The sequence below is a fragment of the Callithrix jacchus genome, chromosome 2 (assembly GCF_049354715.1).
Source record: "Callithrix jacchus isolate 240 chromosome 2, calJac240_pri, whole genome shotgun sequence".
Taxonomy (NCBI): domain Eukaryota; kingdom Metazoa; phylum Chordata; class Mammalia; order Primates; family Cebidae; genus Callithrix; species Callithrix jacchus.
Genome location: NC_133503.1, coordinates 47,597,484 through 47,623,925, shown reverse-complemented (window position 1 = coordinate 47,623,925; position 26,442 = coordinate 47,597,484). Strand labels below are relative to the sequence as shown.

Genomic DNA, 26,442 nt, shown 5'->3' with positions numbered 1-26,442 from the left:
TAAATTCTGCTTTGGCATGTATATCATAGCATATTTATAGGCTCCAGAGATCAGGGTGTGAATATCTTTGGAGGCCATTATTTTATCTTCCACACATGGCATCCCAGAGAGTGTCAATGACTCACTTGAGGCAGAGCTAGGAATATATGTCATGCTCAGCATTCCTCCCACTCTACAATATTGTTTTTATTATATAAGGCATAGAGCGGAGTGGTTAAAAGCACAGCCTTGGGGTCAGATAAACAGGGATCTGGGCTCAAGATCTAGCTCACCCTTACTAGTTGTGAGAACTTGGGATAATTACTTAAACTCTTGGCACCTCAGTTTTCTCATCTGTTAAGCAGGAAAAATGGTATCAGCAGCATAAGGTGAAAGATCAAGTATGAAAAAAGTACTTAGCAATGTTTTCAGGGCACAGCACCAGTCAATGATATCACTTAGCATGATCTATAATGATACATCATGCTTGGTTTTCCTAAGACCCCTTGTGACAGCATGTAAGTTATTGTAGCCATTTGACAGATGTGGAAACTGAAGCTGAGAATGTTAAAATGATGGGAGCACGGTCGTTTAGCCAGTTGGTATTGGTGAATCAGGTCAGGAACAAGGTCTATGGCCCTTCAAACCATGACACACTGCCACTTTGTTTAACTTCTGGTATATGATCCAAGAAAGATGTTTGTCTTTTATAGAGGAAAGGACCCTTTTATCTTTTCAGAAATGTCTTGTAGTCCTCACACTCAAAATGTTCAGCTGCATTCCTAATGCAAAATACTCCAAGGTTAAGTTCATTGGCTTCTCCCTTGTATAAACATGTTCTGGCTTACTGTGAAGGCAATATTCTTTCATGCAGTTTAAAGCAGTTTTTAAGTCACTCTGTCCCTGGTCTCGTGCCCATGGCTCCTGCCCGTTGTTCCTGATGAGCTTGAGTGAAGCCCTTCATAGAATTATATAGACCTAATTCTTATTGATGAGAATATATCTTTTAGATAGGGCAATATGAATTTATTCAACCATTTATGTATGCAATAGCAGTTACTGACATTCTTGAGTACTGAGAAATTGATGCATTAAGACATGGTAAGCATTTGGACTGCGAGTGTTAGGTTATTTCAGAGGCCCTGAAAAATGACATGTCTCTTCCCTGGCCAAGTTCAGAACAAATTGAGTGTCAGGTAAGATAGTGAAGTCAGATCAACAAAGATCAAAATGTCATCATTCTTGCTGATTCAACCTAGATTGGGGGATGTTGCTTAGCTGTTGGGCTGAATGGGCTTGGAAATGTTCCCCATCCAGTCCTGGAAAGCAAGTTCACCAATGTCTTCCTGGAGGGGACAGCGTTGGCCCCAATAAGCTTTCTGCATGGCTCTCAGCACAGACCAAATGGTGGTCTCATTTCTTTTGGGAGGCCATCCTGAGAGAAGAGAGGGTATCCGGAACCTCAAATCTCTTCTTCTAAACTGATTAGTTGGATAACTCCCTCTTCCTCCTGTGAGGAGGGCTATTGGAAGAGATGTGACAAATGTTTTCTAGATGAAATTCTTCCACTTAGAGATATGGGTAATGAGGAAGACAAATTCTCACCTAAAAGTGGGAAAGGAGTAGAAGAATATTCTGTATAACTGGTTATAGCCAGTTTCCTGGAAATTATTCCCAGTCCATGGCCTAGGTAACCACTATATACTGAAGAATGTTAGAATCTAGGCAAACCACATCTGGAGTGCCTGTGTTGCAAAGGAATAATAAGTGAACATTGTTAGTGACAAAACACATCCCAACCCCTGGGTTGGCATCCAAGGCTGGTGCACGGAAGTGGATATGAAGATGGGGCTTGGGTGAAAAATGTTTATACAAATCAATACCTGTGAATGGATTGGGGAGGACACAGAACTGGACAGATGAAGAAGTTGAAGCAGGCCCGACAAACCCCCAGACAACCCAGTGAGGAGTGAGTATTGTCCTTCAGTGTCACCCACAGAGGGGCAAAATGGCCATGTCCTCAGGGCACTGCCTCCCTCAGTGGCTGTAGGGGACTCAGGCCAGGCCAGGAACTCCCTGCAGCAGACACAGACCCTGAAGGAGACGCAGCAGGGCAGCAGGATCCTGGTGGCTTCCTCCAGTGCCCAGCCCTGACTGTGTCTGCTGCCTCATCCTCTGCCTCTTCCTACCTTTTCCTTGACATTTTAGTCATGCCCAGTTGCCTGCAGTTCCCAGGAAATTACATGCCTTTTCATGCCTCTCGTTGTTGTCTAGGATATCCTTTCTGCTAACTCATTCCTATTTTTCATGACTCAGTGCAGACATCATTTCTTCTAGGAAGGTTTCCCTAAATCCCAGGCTGGGCTGAGTACCACCCTGCTGCGTACACACAGCATTCTCTCAGCACTTACCAAGTGATATTACATTTTTTTGTGAACAGACTTGTCTCCACCAGGTCTCAGTTTTTTTTTACAGGATTGTATCTTGCTCACCTTTGTACCTAGGTGCCTAATAAGGTCCTGGTATGTGACAGGTGTTCAACAGATGCTGGTCTTCTCATCTCTCCTTTTAGGGCCATGTCCTTATTCAGCAAACATATTGATCACTTTTATGCAGGGGCTACAGGAACTTACGAGCAGTGGGCCTAGTGTTTTTGTAGCCATCACAGCGCCCAGAACAGAATCTGGTACGTTATCGTTTCTCAGGAAGTATTCTTTTTAAAATCGGAGCCAATCTTCCCATGCCAAAATTGCTTCAACACAGGATCTAGAGGCGGTAGGAGACTTGCATAGGTATTGTCAGGCACGGGGCAAGCAAGGTCTTGGGAAAGTATTTGAAATAATTTCCTAGGAAATAAAATTGCTAAGGTCAATGCCTTCTGATTTGCTTTTATCTCTCCCATAGGGGAATCACTCAGGGCTCTATCAAGATAAATGAACCCTGGACTGTTGGAGCTGTAAAAACTTTAAGGGTGATGAGGTGGGGACAGACAGGGAGGAAGAATAACAAAGGGGCTGGAGAAAGTTGGGTACAGTCTCTCTGCTTAAACTCATTTCTGTGGGGATAGGAACTATCCTACTTCCCCCGAGTGCCCAGAAAGAATCATAGAGGTAACAAAGTGTCAACCTGCTCACCCTATATCAGCAAGGAAATTTGGAAATAAATGCCCCTTGGTCCAGTGGCTGGGCCACAAAGGCTGTACAGAGGTGAGATTTGGTATGCAAAAGAGAATCAGGGGTTTCAAACCAGCCAAAGGGGAAGAGGAAAGGCCCCTGCAATTGTTCAAAGGAGAAGAGGAAGACCAGTGGCAATATAATCTTTCATCAGCCACTCCCTGTGGGGAGTAAGCATTCATGCAGCCTTCTTCTTTCTCTTAGCAGGGCAGCACAGAGACTGGAATTGCCTGGGGTCAAATCAAAGCCACAGTCATTTACTTGGCATTGGTTGTCTTCTCTGTCCATCCAGTATCTGCGGGAACTTCTTAGATTTCACTGCAGAGGTTTACTGGGTTTGTAAGGCATCTTAGCTTCTGTGCTGTGAGCTGAGGGTATACATCTGATGTTTTTTGATTTGTGTTGCTATAAAAGAATACCTGAGGTCAGATAATTTGTAAAGAGAAGAGGTCTATTTGGCTTAAGGTTCTATAGATTTTACAAGAAACAGGGCATCAGCATCTGCTCCTGGTGAGGCCTCAGGAAGCTTCCAATCATAGAAGAAAATGAAGGGAAGCCAGGATGTCACGTGATAAGAGATGGAAGAAGAGAGAGAGAAGGGAGAGGTGTCATGCTCTTTTAAACAACCAGCTCTTACCTGAACTATAGAGTGAGAACTCACTCATTACCTCAGGACAGCCAAAGTCCTTCATGAGGAATCTGCTCCCTTGACCCAGACACCTCTCACCCTCTCATGAGGCCCCACCTCCAACTCCGAGGATCAAAATGCAAACAGAGGTTTGGAGAGGTCAAATATCTAAATGATAGCATGTGATTATGGGCCAGTTTCTGTCCCCAGGAGGCGAGTGGACAGTTGGAGAGACATATGTGATGATAATAGTGTCAGCAATAATCACCATATTATTGAGAACTTACTATGGACTAGTTGTGATCTCATTATGTGATCTCATCTCTCTAATGACACTACAAGATGATGTTGATAATATTCCCATTTCACCTATGAGGCTCAAAGAGCTTAGTTACCTGTTAAAAGTCACCATGGCAAGTAAATAAATGAGAGGAGACTGAAACCCAAATCTATGCAACTGTAAAAACAATACTTTATGCCAGAGCTTCCCAACTGGGGGTGATTGGCCCTCTCATGCTCTCCCAGGGACATTAACAATGTCTTGGAGACATTTTGGGTTGTCACAATGAGGGATGGGAATGGCTACAGGCATTTGGTGGGCAGATGCCAGGGATGCTGCTAAATGTCATGCAATGCACAAGACAGCCCCTCTCTACTCCAATGAGTAAGTATTAGGCAAAACGTGGACCGTCTCTGGGCCGTCTCTAAGTCAATGCAGCTCTAAGCCATCTCTGTGCAGCATATTGAAAAAGGTATCTCTAAGTATAACAATACTTTTGTTATTGCTTAGCCTAGCTCCTGAATGTTTTATTCATAGTATTCATCACAACTTACTGTTTTTGTTGGTTTGCTTGTGATTTCAGTTGTTAGGTATCTCCTCCACTCTGAGCTGTTTGTGGGCAAAGCCTATCCCGCCTTGTTCACCACTTCACATCTAATAATTAGCATAGCACCTGGAATGTAGTAGAGGCTCAATGAATATTTGTTGAGTCAGAAAATAGGCAAATGGACATAGTGAAATTAAATAACCTGTGCAAGGTCACAAGAACAAAGTGGCAAAGGCAGTATTTAAAGCTAGGTCTTTCTGAATCCAAATGCTCCGAGTTAAGGCAACTCAGGGTAATTAGAGGATTCTAAACATGTCCTTGTCTGTGTCCCTGAGAGCTCAGAGTTCAGCAGAGGAGGAGAAAAGTCTCTGGGTCTCAGGGCGTGATGCCAAATTCAGACTGGGAAAGAAACAAGGGACAGAAGAAGGATGAGAAGAACCTCAGGGCTCAGCTGAGTCCTCATGGTTGTAGATTGAGAGAGGACTTAGTGGAGTGCTGCCCAGATATTAAAAGAACTGTTTAAAATGACCAGAATCAATCTTGCTCACTTTTAAGCAAAGATGGGCAATATAACGCTTATCTTCTCTAAGTCCTCAGAGACTTTAGGCCTCTTAGAGTTCCCAAAAATAATGTCTAGTAGCTCTACAAATGCAATTTAAGTCCTAGAAGTACCCTAAAGTCAAGTACTGGGTTGGCTCACAGATCCTGGCCCTGGCAGCAGCTGGGCCTGAGTCTGTTCCTGCAGGGGAGCCACTGTGGGAACCAACTCCATATGGGCTCAAGGCTGGGGAGGCTGTCAGGGTAAGGGGAAGTAGGGACTGAGGTGCATGAAGGCAAGGGCAGAGAGAGAGGGGAGACAGAAGGAGGAAAGTGTGAAAGGCAAGGCGGAAGTAAGGGTTAATGGTAGAACAGGGAGAAAGGAAGCAAGGGAGGAAATGAGGGGAGGAGAAAGAGAGAGGCAGGGAAAGAGAGAAGGAAAGAGAGAGAAAGGAAGAGCAGGAGGGAAGGAGGAAGGAAGGAAGAGAAGAAAGGAGGGAGTTAGATGGGAAGAGAAGGATAAAAAGGGAGGAAGGAAAGCAAGTGGGGAGGAAGGGAGAGAAAGAGAGAGGGAGGGAAAGAGAATAATAGGGAGGGAGGAAAGAAAGAGAAGAAGGGAAAGAGAAGAGGAAGAAAGAAGGGAGGAAGGAGGGTAGGAGAAAGAGAAGGAGGGAGGGAGCAAGGAAAAAGAAGGGGAAGAGACAAGAAGGGAAGAAGGAAAGAAGGGAGGGAGGAGGAAGGAAGGAAATACTGGTAATAGTAACAATACTTCTAAGCATTTATAATTGCCTCAAATTGTGTGAAGTCCTTAAAATGAATAACAACCTTTACTGCTGAAAACAACGCTATGGGAGTAGATTGTTTCATCATGTCCTTTTTATGGATTGAAATAATCCCAAATACAAACAGAGAGATGGAAGAAATAACTTCTCATGTTCAATAGCAGAGTAGGGTAACTATAGTTAGCAACAATGTATCGTATATTTCAAAATAGCTAGAAAGGATTTGAAATATTCATCACATAGAGAAACAAGAAATACTCGAGGTTATGGATGTTCTAAATACCTTGACTTGATCATTCCCATTATATGCGTGTAACAAAATATTATATGTACCCCGAAATATTATAGGTACCCCAAACATTTTGTATCCATAGAAATTTTAAAAAACAAGGCACAGAGACCTTAAGCAATGTGACTAAGGACACACAGGCAATAAGTGGTGGATTCAGATGTGAAAGAAGTGTGGTCTGGGAAACAGCTGCTGGGGTGGGGATGGGGGAGGGGACAGTGGGAAGGACGGAGCCAGGCTCTATCATGGGGTCTATGGGAATAAACTCAAAACTCCTAGGTGTCTGGAGGCTGGACTCTAGCTCAGAATGTCTGTGTTTAACAGGAGAGAGCCCAGCCTGCTTATTTCACATCTTAGGGCAGCCCAAAGAGGCTCTTTGTTTGAATGGGTTTTGCTGACAGATTGTACTAGACATTCCTTGGTGACACTATGAGCCCCAAAAGAATTGTAACGCCATTGTTAGATATTTATCCTTTCTTCTTGAAAGGAAACAAACAGGAGCGATGAAAATAATCCCTTTGCTATCATTTCATTATGAATGCGGACAAGGAAAACGGGAACAAAGAAAGGAAGTTATTAAAATAAATACAAATGGCTTCTATATGGTATAACATCTACAGGTTCCCACCCATTATGTCATAGGATAGTCCCGTTTTGTGGTGGGTGCCAGATCCGCCCTCCCCAGTTTTATCAAAGAAGAAACTGGTTCAGAGAGGGGAAGTTCAATTAGTAAGAAGCTGGCATTCAAACTCAGGTCTTCTTATTAAAATTGTTAGTTCTTTCCTGTGTACCATGTTCAAGTCATGCTCAGTTTCCTTTAAATGAAATCGACTTTTTTTTTTTTCAAATTAACTTCCTAGAATGAAAGTTCTGTGAAATAAGATTCTGGTCTATTAATCATAGGAGAAGAAGAAGATTAATTCTAGGATGTTTAAGCTTTGCTTATGACAAATGTTCCTTCAATAATTATTTATATAAGAGCTTATTTTTAAAGAAGTTGGTGCCCAAAAAAGTAGATGTGTCCTCTTAGGAGCAAATTAATGGAAACAAACAATGGTGTTCTTGGAAATCTCTTGGATAAATAACTTGTACATGCTGTTCCCTGTAGCCCCACCTCACCTGAGGATACACCCTTATTCCTCTCTTGAATCCAGCTATGCTGAAGTCTTGACGTTTCATCCCCCATTCCATCTTCCTAATCCTTGGCACCTGTGGATCTTCCCTTCCACGTCATTCCCAGGGTCCTTTCCACCTCTGCCCCTTAGAAAGCAAGTTCCACAGGGTTGGGGCTTGGTTTTTCTTGACTATGGCTGCATCCTTAGCATACTGCGTGGCTCACAGTCGATGCACAATGTCGGTGGGATGAATGACTGCATGGGTCACCAGCCACAAAACGTAGCCTGGCATCATTATTATGAGTTCTCCAGACTCAGCTTATATTCTAGCCTCAATCCTGGCACACAGAATAAGAGCTCTGTAAATGTTTGCCAAATATATCAAGGAGTGACAGAAATATTGTTTTATTATACATGCTTTCAGTAGAAACAGAATTTGTCCATCTTGTGAAGTAACATGATATTTTGTACTGTGTCCATGAATATGATGGAGCGGGGTGGTGAGTGGTGGGGGCAATTTACAATTTCCACACATTTGCATGTTTTCATGGTGCCTCTAAAGGTCACAAGTGCCTAATGCTTCTGGCTGGCAGACACCTTAATCAAGTGGCAGCAGTAATAACAGTGACACCTAACAGTTACTGAGCACTTATGTTAGGTCAGGCACTGTGCCAAGGGCTTTATCTATATTAACTCATTTTATTTTTCTTTGAATTGGAATTAGTTATTATCCTCTTTCAACAGGTGAGGAATAAGGTACAAAGAGCTCATGTAAATGGAACACTATAAAGTGTTATGGATGTGCATGGGAGCTTCCAGGCTGCCCTGGGGATGAGGGGAAGAGGTGAGACCATGAGAAGTTGAGAAAAGTCATCAGGCACGAGTCTGTCCCCGCCTCCTACAGTTGTGGCAGATGGAATTTGGTTAATTATTTTATATCACTATATATTGAGTTTCTGCCAAAGATTTATTAGAGGGAAAGAGTTTTGTCTAGCCAGAATAAAAGGCTTTTACATTTCTAAAACTGATACTTCAGTTCTACAGCTAGGAAGACTAAAGGCTGAGGAATGTTAAATATCTTGGCAATTGTCATCGATGGCAAAGCCAGGTCTCAAAAAATCTCAGCCTCCAATGGTCCAGGCATCTGTTTCTTTAGCCTCTATTGCTTAGATGCCCAGTTGTCTCTGTAATGGCACTTGAATTTAACATACCTGTTGAACAAAAGACTTCTTTTTCCAGAACTTTTGCTTGCAAAGGTATGTCCTGAGTAACATTAAGTAAAATAAGGCAAATTATAAGGTAAATGTGGAAGTATCTGCCTTGTAGCATTGTTAGAGAGAGGAAAACAAGACGGGAAAGGCAAGGGTTAGACAAGGCAAGAAGTGGAAAGAATGCCCAGGGAATTTGAACAAGGCTAGGTTAGGTGGAGGGTATGGCTTCTAGGTCTGGTATACAACGGACAATAGCAGTAACATGACTTTCTGAACGCCTAACCTGTAGCATGCACAGTAAGCTACATGCTTCACATGCATCGTCACTTTTAATATTGAGGGCAGTGAATTCTATTTCTTGGAAGAGAAAACAGAAACTCACACAGCTAGTAAGTGGCAGAGAGAAACTCAGCCAAGGCCTGTCTGGCATCAAAGTACATTCTCTGAACCCCCAGCTACATTGCTACTTTAAATCTTTTTAGGCCACAGGGCCTAAAAGACTGTCTTGCACCTGGAAGCAAATTTTGGGACTGTCTCATTTAAAGTTAGGGTCCCTGACCCAAACTCAGGGACATGTAGAAGTCTTGAATTAGATCTACCTTTAGGGCCAGTTTAGGGTGATTCAATCACCGGCACCCCAGATGCCTGAGACTTTTTGACCTGGGGACCAAACTTTTCATTTTCCAATAAGAGATAAAATTTAGAAACTCCAGGTGGTCTTCTGAGTATCCCTTTAGTCAGTGAACAAGTTGGAAATAATGGCCAAAAGAACCCGTGCATTTGTATGGCCCTTTAAGGTTTTAAATATGTTTCCCCTGCGTATTTTTTCAATGTCATTCGAGGCCAACTATCACCCCTATGCAACAGAGCTGAGAATATGGATCACAAGGTAGGAAATATTTATGGAGAGTTACACACATCTTAGCAAGGGCTGACCTAGAACTCAGTCCCTGGCCTTCTCAGGACATTTCCTCGTTGTAAGGCACTAGAAAACAGAAAGGAATTGAAGTTCAAAGGGTGGGAGAGAAGCCTCCATTGAGGAGCCCTGTACAGCAAGAAAATTCTGACAACTGATTGTTCAGAAGGCACAGTGCTGGCTGGCCCTGTTTCTCTTAAGCTGGGTAGGGGCCCGGAGGAACAGTGCCCAGAGGTATTTTTGTCTTGTTGCTTCAACCCAGGCAGCTCCACTTGGAATGATTTATGATGATTTCTTGGGTTTATTATGTAAACACAGCCCACACCAAGGAGGGGACTTACATTCCCAGGGTCTTCCTTCCTGAGTGGCATTGCTCTAAAATTATTTTGCTTTAGGCTGAATCTATACTATAAGTGTTCTCAGGTTGTCAAACCTATAATATTAGAATCATGAGAGAACGCAGAGGTTATTCAGCCCAGCTGTCTTATTTTACAGCTGGGAAAACTGAGGCCGAGAGGTCAGAAGGGAGTTGCTTGAGGCGCACAGCTAACTGGACCAAGTGGCTGGACTACACCACTTACATAACCCTCAACTATTTCCTCCATGATTACCACAGCTCTTGGGAGCGAATAGTGAGCATGTCAGATATCCCTGTGTGGAGTTTGGATTCTATCAGGGAAGATCAACTTTAAACAAATAAATTGGAAGTGGGTAGTGAAGGAATAGGTACTTTATGGGCCTATAACCAGGACCCACAACCTGGCCTGGGGCTAAGGAATGGCTTCACAGAAGTAATGAGGTTTAGATGGAGACTAAAGGAGGAGGAGGTGTTGGTCCCTGTGGAGCACAGGAAAGAATACATTTTTGGATAGAGGAACTAGGATGCACCTAAGGCAGGCAGGATGGAGGCTCTGAAAACTGGCCAGTGCAGGAGCGAAGGGGCGTGAAATGAGGCTGGAAAGGTGGGCAAGAGGTCTGGTGGGCCTCACAGGAGTTTAGATTATATCTTATATGCAAGGGACAGCCATGGGAGTTTCAAGCGGGACAGAAAGTGGTGAGATTTGATTTGTTTTTTAAGATCTCTCTGGCTGCTTTGAAAAGAATGGCTGTTGAGCATAGGTTTGATGTAAACACTGGCTCCTTACCCTGTCTGACATGGTCTCTGTGGCTCAGTGTCCCCATTAGCATACACATGCCTGGGATACTGGAATTCACCTGTGATTTACTGTAGGTGTTACCCATGAAGCTGGGCACAGGACATGTGCCCTGTAAAACCATTACGGTCTGCATTGGGATAAAACCAAACAACGGTGTTCCTACTAGTGTTCAAAGGGCACAGTGGAAGTGGGAGGGGCCTGGAAGAAATGCCAGGGATGGAAGAAGGGAATGCCAAGAAGCCAGGGTGCCCATTGGGACTGGTCTAGAGGGCCCTGCTCCCACACAGGCAGGCCTCAATGCTTCCTTCAACAGAAAATTTCACAGTTCACAAAGCTGTCTTATAATACAGGCTCTTTCTTCTTCTGGTCACTTTGTCTTTCCATCTGTGTACTTTCTGTTTTTCCTTGTTTCCTTCAGGAGATTGTGATGCTTTTGAAAGCAAGGGCTTTAGAGAAAGGCAAGTCTGGGTTTGAATCATGGCTTTTCCACTTACGAGCTGAGTCACTTTGGGCAAGTTTCTTAACCTCTGAGATTCTCAGTTACCTCATGTGTAAAATGGGTATGTTCATATTTTAATTGTGAAGTTGTAAGGTTTAAATAAGGTAATATGTGGAACATACTTAAGTACTTGGAACTTAGTAGGTATACCATCAGCTTCTCTTGCTCGTTCATTTGCTCAGGGTGTATCTGGTAGCTACTGTGGGCCAGGCCCTGGCTAGGTACTGATGTCATTATGGTGATCCCCAAAACTCCTCTTTCAAGTCTTGGGCAGCAATCAATGTTCCCCAACTTTAGCATGTGAGGAAAATATCTCCTGCCACGGAGGATGTGGAAAACGGGCGCAGATCAAGAGGCAGATCTAGATGCTGTCTAAGCAATGCTGTCAAGGGCCCAGGTTACCATTTTTGCCCTATTTTCCTCTTGCAGTTTCTTTGTTCAATTAAAATAATTACACTGTGCCTATAACTGTGTGACAGGCCCTGGGATACGTCCTATAAAGGATACCGCTGTCAGTGAGTTGTAGGCCTTGGCCAGTCTGATGATGTCAACAGGATGGTGACTGAGATGGTGACGGGACAAAACTTGTCATGAGGCAGTTTAAGTTGGTCATAAGACTCAGTGAGTCTTCCAGTTTTTGATGCCTGTCATAGGAAAGGGGGTCGAATGACATTTTCAGGTTTTCTGGAGGCAGATCCAGGGCCTTTGGTAAAAATCACCCTAAGGCATATTTTGTCTCATTAAAAGAAACATAGCTTTCTAATATTTTTAGGTGTCCAGCAATAAAACAAGCTGTCTGATATGTAGAGCAAACTGTATCTCTGGGAATGCATAGGAAAAGGCTGGATAAACACCCACAGGGTGTTATAAAGGGAGTGTCTGCTTTGGGTGAAAGGTTTGATGGAATGACCTCTTGGCTTCTTAGTAATTCAGAGACACAAGGATTCTAAGTTTCCGTTGTCAGGCTCACACCTTCCGTTGGATGCCTGCCAGTTTCCTCCCTCTGGGACTGAACCTGAAGCTTACCTGATTCCTTCCCGAACCCAACTCAGGAAACTTGCTGTGCCAGCTTACCAATCCAGGGATCTACATGTCAGGTTGCTGGGGCACACCTGAAATCGATTCCCGTCTGGGTTCTGGCTGAACAACTTAATTTTGCTATTATATCAGCTCCTTTAGAAATCTTGCCCCTTTAGGGGTTTATATTTCCTTTCTTAGATTTGTATTTCACACACATTTTACACCACAACAAGATACCCACACCAGCATCTCTCACAAAATTTTTAAGCTTAGTATTTTGGAAAATCAACGGTGTAATGTCTCTAGAGTCAGACAGCTGGATTAAAATCCCAGCTTCACTACTTATTAACAGTGTTGTATTGCAAAGCCACTTAATCTTTCTAAACCTCAGTGTCCTTATCTATAAAACAAGGTAATAATAACACCACACTTATAGGGACGCTGTAAGACTAAACGGATATTAAATACAAAGTGCTTGGAGAAATGCCTGGTACATTGTGGCGTTTCTAATAAACGTTAATGGTAAATAAATAATTATTAAATATTAATTTTGTTCATAATCCCTCACTCTTTTATGTATTAGTTTAAAAATTATTTCCTGTATCTTTTAGAAATCAGAATAATACTGGCATTGAAAGGGTTCTAGAGGGTTACTGACTCTAGCTCGTTTTTTACCCCTAAGGAAATTGAGCCTCAGGGCTCATTGAACAGTAGAGCCAGTAATAGGGTCCCTGGGCCTTTGCTCTTGTCTGATGCCCTTTTATTTATTATAATTTTCCTAGTATTAATGAAGAGTTATCTTATTTTTCTGACTGATTGCATCAAAATTGACAACTGCCTTGGCAATGGTTTCTTGGACATGATACCAAGAGCATAGGCAACAAAAGCAGAAACAGATGAATCAGACTGCATCAAACTAAAAACTTCTGCACAGCACAGGAAACAACCAACAAAATGAGAAGGCATCTTACAGGATGGGAGTATTTGAAAATCATGTATCTGATAACAGGTTAATATCCAAAATATACAAGAAATCTCTAGAACTCAATAGCAAAAAAGTAAATAATGTGATTTCAAAATGGTCAGAGGAACTTGCTATAGTTTGAATGTTTGTCCCCTCTAGAACTCATGTTGAGCTGATATAACTTAATGTCTAATATAACAGCATTGAGAGGATGGATGAATGGAGTATTACAAGAGTAGGTTGGTTATAAAAGTCATTTGGCTCTCAGTATGCCTTTCTCACCCAGTGATGCCTTTGTTATGTTATGACACAGCACAAGACCCCACCAGAAGCCAACCAGATATGGCTGCCTGATCTTAGCCTTCTTGGTCTCCAGAACTATAAGAAATAAATTTCTCTTCTTTATGAACTACCCAGTCTCAGAGATTCTGTTACAGCAATGCAAAATGGACTGAGACAGAAAATTGGTACTGAGAGGTGACACTGCTGCTAACAACAAATACCTGAAAATGTGGAATAATATTTGGAACTGGTAATGAGTAGAGACTGAAACAGTTTTGAAGTGAATCCTGGAAAAAGTCTATATTAACATGAGTGGAATGTTAAGGGTGATTCGGTGAGGGCTCAGAAGACAAGAAGACTAGAGAAGGTCTGGAACTGCTTAGAGAATACCAAAAATGTCGACAGAATATAGACCGTAACGGCCATTCTGATGCATCTCAGATGAAAATGAGAAGCGAGATGTTGAATCCTGGAATAAAGGCCATCCTTGTTGTAAAGTAGCAAAGAATCTGTCTACATTATGTCATGCTTTGGGCTTTGTGGGAGGTTGGGAGTGATGAACCAGGATTTCTGGTGGAAGAAATATCTTAGCAGCCAATCATTCAAGATGCTGTGTGGTTACTTTTGGTTGCTCACAGTGAGATGCAGGAGGAAAGGAATGATTAAAAAAAAGAAATATATAATTAAAAGGGAAGTAGACAACAATTATTTGGAAAATTTGCAGCTTGGCCATGAAAGGAACCAAGAAGCATGTTTGGGAGAACAAAATAAGGGTGTGGCTGAGTTACCAGTTACTAAAAAATTAGTATGCCTCTAAGGGAGCCAGGTGCTCTTCATCAGGACAATGGGAGAAAGACCACACAGCCATTTCGGAGGTCCAGAAGTTGCTTTCAGGTTACCATATCCTATGCCCAGAGGCCTAAGACAGCAGAATGGTTTTGCAAAATGGCCCCAGCAACCCTCTATAGCCTGTCTGCCCAGGGCCACACTGGGGCTCTGTTCTTTGCACCCTAGGGCACCACTCCTTGCCAGCTCCAGCTGTGGCTCAAGCAGTCTCAGGTGAAGATAGAGTTGCCACTCCAAAAGGCTTAAGATGTAAACCCTGGCATCACACTGTAGCTGAGGTGGTCCCAGATGATGTGGTTCACACCACTGCTCTAGAGGGTGCAAGTCATAAGTCTTGGCAGTGTCCGTGTGGTGCTAATTCTGCAAGCATGCAGAACGCAAGAGCTGTGGGCCACCGACTAGATTTTAGAGTTTGTATTGAGAAGCCTGGGAGCCCAAGCAGAAACCACTGGAGGCACAGAGCCACCACAGAGTATCTACCAGGGTAATGCCTTGTGAAGCCTTGGGAGTAGTGCTGCCCCTGTGACCCTGAACTGTCAAGCCACCAGCAGCATGCAACACCAACCTGGGAAAGCTACAGGTACTGGACTGCAACCTGGGAGAGCAGCCACATGGGCTGCACCCAGCAAAGCCAGAGGGGCAGGGCTGCCCAACACCTCAGGGGCTTAACCCCTTCACCAGTATCCACAGGATCCTAGATATGAGGTCAAAAGATACTTTTCTCTCGCTTTAAGATTTAATGTGAACCCTGCTGGGTTTGAGACATGCTCAGGGCTTATTACTCCTTTCTTCTGGCTTCTTTCTTCCTTTTGTAATGGGAATGTATACCCTTTGCCTGTCCCACCATTATGTCTGGCAAGTAGATAACTTGTAATTTCACAGGGGCAATAGGTGAGACTCTGGACTTTGGATTTTTGAGTTGGTGCTGAAGTGAGTTAAGACTTAGGGGTTATGCGAATGGAATGAATGTTATTTGCACGTGAGAAAGACATGAGGTTTAGGGGACCAGGGGCAGAATTCTATGGTTTGAGTATTTGTCCCCTGTGAAACTCATGTTGAAACTTAATCTTCAATGTAACAATATTAAGAGATGAGCCTTTAATAGGTGCATAGACCATGAGCGATTTTCCCTTATAAAGGGATTACTCCATTCATAGATTAATAGGTCAATGGATTAATGAATTAATGGGTTGTCATGAGAGTGGGTCTGTTATGAAAGCCAGTTTGACTTAGTGCACCCCTTGCCCAGTGACGCCTTCCACTATGTTGTGATTCAACATGAGACCCTCACCAGAAGCTGACCAGATGAGGCTGCCTGATCTGGGACTGCCTACCCTCCAAAAGTATAAGAAAACAGGGTCTTTTCTTTATAAATTACCCAGTCTGTGATATTTTGTTACAGAAATGCAAAACAGACCAAGGCAGCACTGAATAGATATTTCTCCAGTGACGACATACACATTTCCAACAGGTATATGGGAAATGTAAAACAAAACCACAATGAGAAATCATTTCACACCTGTTAGATGGCTATTATCAAAAAAATTAAAGCAGTTCTACACTTAATATCTAGTAAAAAAAGATAGCAAATGTTGTCAAGGGTATAGAAGAAAGGGAACTCTTGTACGCTGTTGGTGAGAATGTAAATTGGTGTAGCCAATATGGAAAACAGTATGGAGGTTCTTCAAAAAATTACAAATAGAATTACCACATAATTCAGCAATCCCACTTCTGAGTACATATCCAAAGGGCTTAAAATCAGGATCTCTAAGAGATCTGCATTCCCATGTTCATTGCAGCATTATTCTTAATAGCCAAGAAACGGAAGTAACCTAAATAGCTATAGACTAACAAATAGACAAATAAAATTTGATATCTACATACAATGAAATATTATTCAGTCTCAAAAAAGGAAGGTATCCTTCTCTTTGCAACAAAATGGATGAACTTGGAGGACAGATAGTGAAATAAGTTAGGCATAGAAAGAAAAATTCTACATGATACCACTTATATGATGCATCTAAAATAGGTTCATATTCATAGAAGCAGAGAGTGGAATGGTGGTTACAGGGGCAGGAGAGAAGGGGGACTAGACCGGTGTTAGTTAAAGCATATAATGTTTCAGTTACACATGAATAAATCCTGGAAGTCCATCGTTCCACATACTGCCTATAGTTAACAATACTATATTGTATATTTCACAATTTGCTGAGGATAGAGCTTATGTTAAGTGTTCTTGTCAAACACACACATACACACACAGTAGATTGGGAAGAAACTTTTGGGGGTGATGGATAGTTTTATGGCATAAATTATGGTGATGATTTCACAGGTAGATGCTTATCTCCAAAATCATCAAGTTGTATACATTAAACATGCACAGCTTTCTGTATGTCAATCATACCAATAAAGTGGTTAAAAAACAATCATGGAATTAAATAAATATTTTCCTAGTTCAATAAAACGTGTTTAAATAATTGAAAACAAGAGAATGAGATTTGTAAGCTACTTTTTATCTCTGTTTCAGAGGACTTTGAACACTGACTTCCAGGGATCCAGCAGCCCTACACTCCTCCTTCCTGCAACCTCCCAGCCTCTTGAGAAGCAAAGCCGGCCCCGAGCTAGCTTCACACAAATGCCTATGTTCAACAGTTCTCCTACTTTACTTCTTGGAATACCAGTTCCGGGGGGGTGCTCTCAACCTGTGTGATTTAAATTGTTTACGGATATGCTGCCAAACATTTTTCAGTGTGTGTAAAATTTATTTTTGCTTCAGATGCAGATCACACCATTGCCGTGTTTCCTGTTGGGGAGAACTCTGGGCTGAGTGGGCGTATGACGTCGCACAAGTGGGGTCAACTGACCTCAGAGAGATGTGCTGTGATGCCATGGGATTCCGAGGAAGAGGAGGTTTTCCGGAATGGGTGGCAACTTCCATTTGGGAGTTTATAAGAAAGAATGACCAGGGAGGAGACAAGAAAGAATGGCCAGGGAGGAGACAAGTTCCAGTCTACCTTCAGCCAGTACTGAGCAAACCAGGCAGTTCTGACTGTCCCATTGAGAGACCTTGTTAAACAGCAGACCTGTTTAAACAGTGATATGCACATTGTACATATCACTGGTTTCAAGTATGCTGCCCTAACTTCCAGGATTTATGTACTGTGAGCAAAAAAACCTGAGAGCTATTGTCCTAAGTGTGACACAGAACAAGTGTTCCCTAGGGACATAATTTTGTGTAATACTGGGTTGAACGAAGTTCAACTGGTTTTCTGGCTGCAGGATTTCTCAGTGCCTTTAGTGTGCTCATGCACATGGTGAGTCCCCTAAAGGGAGTTTAAAATGCAGCATTCATCCATTTTTCTTGGCCACAGAGCTATGTTTTTCTTTCCAAGAATATATGTGGGCACTAATGTTCTGAGGAAACATTTTGGCAAATACAGTTGCAGAAGGAGTTCACCTTCTCTGTCTTCATCTGAGGAAAGCCCAGAGACTGTTATACAAAGGGTTAATCCACAGAGTCATCCTTTTTAGTTCCTGATACACAACCCAGCCTCTCACCTCGGCCCTGGCACCAAGGCTTACTCAAGGTACTTTCTGAACACATCTGAGAGGGCTCAAAGGGTTCATTACTCCCTTTAGAGAGTAGATGGGGAATTAGGGCAAAAATGAAAACCGGTGACTCATAATACATTCTACCACAGGGTTAGTCAGAAACTGGAAAATTTTTTCTGCTTACAACATTCAGCAAAAGCTTACATTCCAAAATGTAGCTCCCAAGTTGCCTCTGCAGAAGACACACTGTGTTGGAACTGATTTCTCTCCTTCTCCCTGGACACTGTGGAAAACCTTCGTGTTTTCACCTGAACACAATAGGCCGAGCTAAGCCTTTGGCCAGTGTATTGTCAGCCTGAGCAAGTTAGTAGCTTGGAATGTCCCTTAGGTTTTTGGACTATTTTTTCTCTTTGGTAAAATGAGAGGGTAAGATGGGAGGTAACAAACACAAACATTCATTAAACGTGTTCTGTGCTAGATGCCATGCTTTGACAATGCAACAGTGGAGAAAATACGTTTTTTGATAGATGCATGACAATAAATTACAATACAACATGCTCTCTGCAAAAAGTGCCACAGAGTCAGAGGAGAAAGAAATAAATTGTGTCTTAACAATCTTTAAGATTCCTTTTGCCAGGCACAGTGGCTCACCCCTATAGTTCTAGCACTTGGGGAGGCTAAGGCGGAAGATCGCTTGAGGTTAGGAGTTTGAGACTGGCCTGACCAGCATGGTGAAATCCGGTCTCCACTAAAAATACAAAATACACCACTCCTGCTGGGTGTGGTGGCAGGAGCCTGTAATCCCAGCGACTTGGGAGGCTGAGGCAGGAGAATCGCTTGAACCTGGGAGGCGGAGGTTGCAGTGAGCAGAGATTGTGTCACTGCACTCCAGCTTGGGCAACAGAATAAGTGAGGCTTTGTCTAAAAAAAAAAAAAAAATTCTTTCAGTTCTGGTATTCTTAGACACCAAGCCTTCTTTTCTTAGTATCTTAGATCTTTTCTTCTTGTTGGAACTGGCCCAGAGTCTTCTGAATCTCAACACAGCAGTAGAGAAGGTTTAGCCTTGCCATCACCAGATGCTGGTCTGCTTCTGACTGAATTTCATCTGGTCTGGATGTCATTTTAGTCTGGCTCAGCAGAGATACCCTGACTCAAGTTTTTAAACTGGGGTGGATGCTCTTCCTAAACATAAGCCTACCTTAGAAGTTTGTAGGGCGAAGGAGGACCCGGGTACAGGTCAGTCATTCTCCTGAGCCAGCCTCCAAGTATGACAGGAAGAAGATGGGTCCTCAGTAGTAAAAACTGTCAGCTGCTGCCACTTCTTACTGCCTAAAGTAAATAACTAATGTGCTTCGCCCTGTACTCTATATCCTCTGGCTCCAGGGCACACATTCTGTTTTATCACCTGCTCCTCTTTACTTCCCTCTGAGATTTATGCTCACAGTACTGAATACTGCTAATCTCTCTCCCCCCAATTTTTTGGAGACTTCTTACCTCCTCCTTTTCTGTTCTCATTTCTTCCCCCTTCCTCCTTTTCCTCCTTCTGTCCCTCCACATTCCAAGTGCCATTTCCTGAGGATGATTTCAGCAACAATAAAATCATCAATACTGGTGAGTTACTGGTTAGTTTCAGACAGAAAACCCAGGACGTGTGGTCTGATAATCTCCAGCTGACCCAGGGTGTGAGGAAAGACGGGCTCTGAGGACCTTCAGGCACTTCTAGCATACTCTACCGAGCCTCACCCATTCTCCCTCCCTTAACAAAAAGTCCTATTCCACTAGGGACAAAATACTCGGAAGCAGCATTGTTAGCAGCAGCAGCCAAGGGCCACCCACCCTCTTGCCCTGGCTCACCTTCACATCCCCAGGGATGCTGTGGAAAACAAAGAGCTGTGCCTGGAGGGAGCTAAAGGTGGTGGGCACAAGGAGGTCTGGAAAGCTGGACTGTGGAGTACAGGAATGAGAGGACCACCCAGTTCTGCAAGTGGGAAGAGCCTTGGCTGGGGGCTATTGAGGATTGTGCTCCCACCCTTACTAAGCACAATCAGAAGTCAAGCACTCTAACCTCCTCCAGCCTCCAGCCCAAGTCTACCACCATCCCACTCCCCATCAACTAATCTCAGGAAACAACCTCATGTCCACTTTACTGATAAGTCTGAGGCCACCCATCAATCTCTCAGAATTCTCAGACTGTCAACCACCATCTCCCTGCCTTCCTTCCTTTACTACTAAATGTGTCCCTTCCACTGGATTGATTTTATCTTTCCCTTCCTCTTCCCTGGACCTACCTACAAGGGCTTTTGCAGCACCCCTCAATTTCTTATCTTCCCTGGCTCCCTCTCTTTCATCTGACATTTGGGTATAGCAAGCGGCCACTTGCCAACTCCACTGTCACCTCCCTCCTGTGTTTCTCTTCTCAGAGCTACCACTCTGTTACTGACTCTGCTTTTTGATAAGTAGCCGAAGACCTCCCAATAGCCTCTTTTAAAAAATATCCCATTCCACATCTTTGAGGCTTTAACATTTAATAAAAATTTTATTATAAACATAATATAAAAATAGCTCTTGTTATACATGATTCAAACATTGGAGACGTGTACAGAGTAGAAAGTGAAAAATCGCCAATACCCTTTTGCCTTGATGCCAATCCCCAGCGGTAACCACTCTAAATAGTTAGGTAAAATTGTTTCTGCACCATTGCTTACACAGTTAAAATTTTGAGATTATTTTAATATGCCCTTTTGTAACTGGAATTTTTACTTAACACTATGCTGCAAATGTCTTTCCATGTAAATCTATGTAGACATACATATCTCATTTTTTTCAAATGTCTAAATAGGCTTATCCTATGATGTGGTTATATCATAGTTTATTTAGCCACTCTCCTCTGGATGTTGAGGTTGTTCCTACTTATTTATGTATTCAATCATGTGTTCATTCATTTCTGTTACAAACAACACTGCAATCAATTCCTTGCACCTACATCTTTGCATACCTGTGCTCAAACTACTGGATACCAATAATCTCTCTCTCCTCCATTTGGTTTTCTTTTCTGACATTTCTTGCATCTTCAGCTTCTGTCTTGGATCTTTTCTGAAATAGCAAACTTCTCTTTTCCCTGAGCACGCGGACACAGATGCACATCCACCCCTTCTTGCTTCTGTCCAAAGGTTTTCCTCCTGAAATGATCACTTCCTACTTACTTTCCTGCCCAAGTTTTGTGTAGACCCATTTCTGATTTCCCAGACTGGTCTTCCTTGATGGCTTCCTGTAACTGTCAGGTGAGGTATATGCTGTCAGCATTTAAAAAGTGATAAAAACTGAAGCTTGAAACATTAAGGAACTTGTTCAGCTTGCCCAGCTGGTTAAATGAAGTCACCTGGATTTGCTCTCAGGCCTGATACTCTGTATAATCCATGAACTTAAATAACTGCCATGCTAAATTGTTCCTTTGGCTCTGATCCTCAAAGGACCTTGCACACACGCCTGCAACCACAACTACCCAATGGAATGGTGGTAACTGATTAACAAGTCAGTTTCCTCTACTAGACTGGGAAACCCTGAGGGCATCCCCTTTGTCTTTTCTTTCCATATTTCCTATATTTAGTACAGATCCTGTCATATTCTGGGTGCTAATATGCATTTGAATGAATGAACCTGTTTGCAGAATGAAGGCCAGCACTCCTTGAATCAGATTCAGAGCCAAATTTCATCACTCAGCAACATACAATGAGTTTAAAGCTAGTTCCCGCTAGTTTGTGAAAGTAAAAAAACCCTTTCTTCCCAGTGCCCTAATTCACTAGATTATAAGAAGCTCTTCAAATTGGCAGGGAGTCGAACATAATGGTTTAAAAAACACAGGCTCTGAAGTTGGAAGGCATAGGTTCTGATCCCAGAGTAGCAGCTCTGCTACTTACTAGGCAAGTTATTCAAGTTCCCTAATCCTTAATTCCCTCTCCAGTACTATGGAGCCAATGACAATTACCTGCTCACAGAGTTATCCTGAGGATTTAATGAGGTAACCAAGATGAAGCACTTAGCATAGTGCCTGGCATACAGGAGGCACTCAATAAATGTTAGTTGCATTATGGCCCTTAGGATCGGTAGCAGCCACTTTCAGTCTCTGTTGAAAGTCAATTTAAATCAGGCATTTATTTCTCCTACACCTCTCCAAAGCTTTGAACAGGATGAATTTTTAGTTTAAATTGCATAAAAAGTTAAGTTCTTGCCCTTATTTGTAACACAAACATTTGCTGAGTGATTTCTGTGTATCCAGCTCTTTCCTGGTAGTCCCTGCTTGGTTCTTTACCTGTCACGGGGAGTCTACGATAGGAAGAATGAGCTTGCTCAGGTTAGTGTTCTGGGAGGACAAAACTTTCCTGCTGACTGTAGTTTAGAACGTTACATAATCCTCTGGAAAGCACACCTTTCTTTATCTTTTTAAACTTCAAAGATTTGTTTTAAAACATTTTCTCACAAAAATCTGAAGGTTTTGTACCTTGAAGCTTGAGGGGATGGGTAGTAGCTTCTGGAGCCTGATTTACGGAGGTTCTTGTGCTATCTTTGTCTTTGAAACAAAAAGCTTTCCTCTACCAGCAGCTCCTCAAGGTGACTTTAGGAAACAGCACTTGTTCTGTTATTCTGTGCTCAGTTTTGACCCACATCCAAGTATTAATTTTTTTGGGGGGGGAGGGGTGGTGGCTGTTGTTTGTGTCTGTCTAACTGGGTCTTTCCAAGGACTACATATTAGGGTGAGTCTCCACTCCTGGCAACCAAAATAAAAAAATTATCTGACTCCAATTCAAATCTCAACAGAAGCAAATGACTCAGTTCAAGCAAACTTTATAGATTATTCCATTACAGAACTATATGTTCTTGGAGACCCATACCCAGTATTTAAATTAAATTACTCTCAAAAGAAGGAAATTCCTTAGTAATATCACTCAGCTCCAAAACTTGGGACTGTCTTTCCTTGCAGCAAACCTACATGTCTCCAATTGCAAATTGAAATGTTCTTTCTCCAGCTGACATATCTGGGCAGGAGATCCAGCTTCAGATGCTGAGAGGTGTGAAGAAGAGAAAAGCTCACTTCCGGTTTTGGTGGGTGAGTGTTTGATGTAGGCGTGGTTTCATGTTATGTAAGCATCTGGCTGTAGGCACTAGGATTGCTGCACAGTCAGGGGACAGAGACTTCTGGGTGCCAGGTGCTCCTAGAAGCTCAGTCACTAAGAGGCTGCTTGGTGCCTCTTCTCTTTCCTCTCTGCCCTGGACCTCTGGCTTCTTTGTCACATGCTCTGTTATCTGAAATCCTCAGGCTACTACTTTATGATCAAAGAGATTGTGGGCCAAAGGAACAAAACCCTTACCTTTTGAGACCACAGTGTGACCTCGGACAAGTCCCTTCTTCTTCCTGGGCCTCAGTTCCCACAGCTGAGAGGTATGGAGTTTCATCAGAACATGTCCGAGCCGCCGCCCAGCACTGACATTCTGGGGTTCCAGTATCTGTCATCCAGCCAGGCCAGTGACCTACGTGGGGAGGGCAGTGTGAAGGGAGCTGCTGTTTGGAATTCACAGACTTGTTTGGTGGGGCCCTTCCTAATAGATTTGATTGCGGACTGGATTAACCTATTTCTCCGAACCTCTGGGGAGGGCTGATCCAGGACTGTCACTCCTCGGTCAGGGCTGCACAGGCATGTGAAATGCATTTGTCAGAGAACATCGGCTCAGAAGCCTGACCCTTGGACCATCTGAATACCAAAAAAGACAAAAATTGCACAAGAGGTGGGGCCCAGATGATCTGCTGATCCAATCAGTATTTCAGCTCTAGTGTTCTTAGGAGCTCTTATCTGAGGGAACACCCTTCTCTGCCATTTCAAAAGACTTAATACATATTTCTCCCTGAGTGATTTTGTCCTCAGGAGGACCAGTGGGAGGGATCATGTGGATTTCGAAAGCTTAGTGCTGAGCTAATTCTGTGCCCTAATGATTTTGAAAGCCTGTGTAAATAAGGAGGCGGTGGCAGGGAAACTGGGGATGGAAGTCAGGAGGTTTGAATTCCAGTTCTGGCTTTGCCATTCTCTGGCTGTGCAGCTTTAAGCAAATGGCTTCGCCTCTCAGGGCCTTGGTGTTCTCATAGGGCAGCACCTCTCTATGGTCTCGAAGACAGAAACCTCTCATCTTAATTGTAGAATGGGGCCACATCTACCTTGTGTGTGTGTGAGTGTGTGTGCTGGCCCAATTTTCCCCTTGTGTGGTGACATAGCTCTTATGGAAGGTACATTCCTTCCCCAAGTTCCTCTTCTCTGAAGCCCTTTGGGATGTATCCAAGAGAGTAGGTGAGCTCATGGATGCTTGAGGATTGGAAGGGTCTTTGAGGATAATTACCCAGCTATTGCAAGAATGCTTCTCACCCCAATTATCTGGTGGGAGGTGCTTGGCATGTTTGAGAATCAGCATTCCATAAAAGTTAAGAGCCCCAGCTCTGGAGTTATTCAGTCTTTGTTTTATATCCCAGCCTTGCCAGTCATTTCAGTTCATCATTCAGCAAATATTTATCAAGTGCCTATTTTGTGCCAAGCACTGAGATAAGCTATTTTGCATAAACTCTCACCCTTAGTCCTCACAATCCTGTGAAACAGGTAGAGGTTTTATCTCCATGTTACAGATGAGGAAACTGAAACTCAGAAAGGTGATGTGACTTATTGCTAGCAAGAGGCAAACCTGGGGTTTGAATCCAGGTCTACTCACACCAGCGCTATAGCTCTTAGCCACAATGCTCTACTGTCTCCAAGACCATATTTTGCTTAATGTAAAAATCTATGATGTAGGCATGACTGTATCCATTTTAAAACTAGATATTGAGGCTCAGAGTTTAAGTAGCATCATTTGGTCAAAGTCAATGAGGGCCGAGCCAGGACTCAGCTGGGGGCTACTCGACCCCCACCCCGGTGCCTCTGACTGCTGTGTGCAATGTCTCTATCTCAGCCTTTTGGAAAAGCCCCTGTGTATTTGCCTGTCTACATTACAGACTAAGCAGCATGCCTGCTTCTGAAGGAGGGACATGGACAGTGCAGTGGGAAGAGCCCTGAAGTCTGTATGACGCCAACGTCTCAGCTGCTGGTCCTGTCTGCTCTTTTCCAGGCACAAGGCCTGAGGCATTTCCAGCCTCAGCTCTACCAGCCTTGCTTTCCACACAAGGATACTTATTGTACCAATCAGTTGAGACCCTAGCTATGAAAGGACTTTATAAATCAAAGGTGATGAGAGTGAAATTGTTATTGTTGCAGTCCCGCTTCTCTGTTTTTCTCTACCTAACTGGACAGTACCTTGCATGTTGCTTCAGGAATCTTAAAATGCACCACCTAATGGCCTGAGCCCCATGATCCCAGGATGAAGCAGCACGAGGCAGATTTTCGTCTCTCACAGCTGGCACTCCTTCCTGACTCATTCAGGGATGCCACATTCCGGGATGTGAGGCATTACAATGGCCGCCACTGTGACATGTAGTCGTCCCAGAAAGGCTGGAATGTGACATTCCTGAACAGATTCAGGCATGAGAAGAGAGAGGAGAGAAGCTTTGTAAACAGATAGCCTGGGGCTTAGGAGAGGCAGGAGAAGTTGCTCATTTTCTGTGCTCTTGGATTCTAAGTCTGTGAAGGTGTAGCTGTCCGTCCATCACCCTGCTCTTATCGTCCTTTGGGAAGCACGCACCCCAGACGCCTGTGGACTCCTGATGCCAGGACCTCGCACTCTCCGACCACTGATTCCAGGAGGGCTGGGTCAGAAATCTCTTGCTGACTTCACTACTCGGTCCTCTAAGGAGTGAGATGAAAGGAAAACTAGAGGTGCCATCTGCAGGTGGATGGAGGAGCTCCGGACGATTTGTCTCTGAGTTTTTCCACTTAAGTATTTGCTCTCTCCCCTCTCACCCTGTTGTGCTAAGGGTGGCACAGAAAAATAATTTTATTCATTTTGGGTCTTTGTATCTATTTGTGGCCCAAGGGAAAGAGAGAGGCAAACTCACTGGCTCAGGCTTGGGTGAGAGCCTTCTGTTACTCAGAAAAGAGACTGTGGAGGCTGCCAGAGAGCAAGTCAACGAGTTGGGAGGTACAGCCTACCTCGCGCAGGGCAGCAGGGACTTGTGGGGTGAGTGATGGCTCCCTTAGCGCTCTTCTCATCTGGACTCCTCTCCTGTCCCTGGAAACAGGACTGTGGGGGACATTGCCATCCTGCCCATCTAGCACTTCGATGTTGGAAACCTTCCTGTTTTGGGTAGTACCAAGAAAGTAGTTGTAGTTATGGAAATGAAGAAGGCAAACATCCTGACAGTACTGAAAGAAAGCACCACCAGGGGAAAGGGCCCTGCAGGTGGAGGTGGCGGCCTGGGCTCCAGGTGTAGCCTTACCACAGGCGCTGTGTGAACGTGAGCCCTCTCCAGGACTGTATTTATGAAAGAGGGGGTTTGGCAATGATCTCTAAGGTCCCTTCCAATGATGCCAATTTACGCAAGACTTTCCTTGATTTCAGAACCGAAAGTCTTCTGTCCAGAAATCCTTGCTTCCAATAGAAATCCTTCCTTTCTGGTTGTTCTAGTAACTTCCCCCTGGGATCTCAATCCCTTTTCTCTCTGTATTGCAGAAGCCTTTTCTCTGGATTAGGAAATCAT

At 43.5% G+C, this 26,442-nt stretch overlaps 1 long non-coding RNA gene across 1 annotated transcript; it reads right to left on the bottom strand.

Moving 5' to 3' along the window:
- Nucleotides 1-992: 992 nt before the first annotated feature.
- LOC128930550 (uncharacterized) lies at nucleotides 993-26,195 on the bottom strand. Its single transcript, XR_008478762.2, has 5 exons — nucleotides 25,103-26,195; nucleotides 23,144-23,303; nucleotides 4,615-4,733; nucleotides 3,414-3,557; nucleotides 993-2,825 (listed from the first exon to the last, which is right to left on the bottom strand). It is a non-coding gene; the product is annotated as an uncharacterized LOC128930550 (long non-coding RNA).
- Nucleotides 26,196-26,442: the final 247 nt, after the last annotated feature.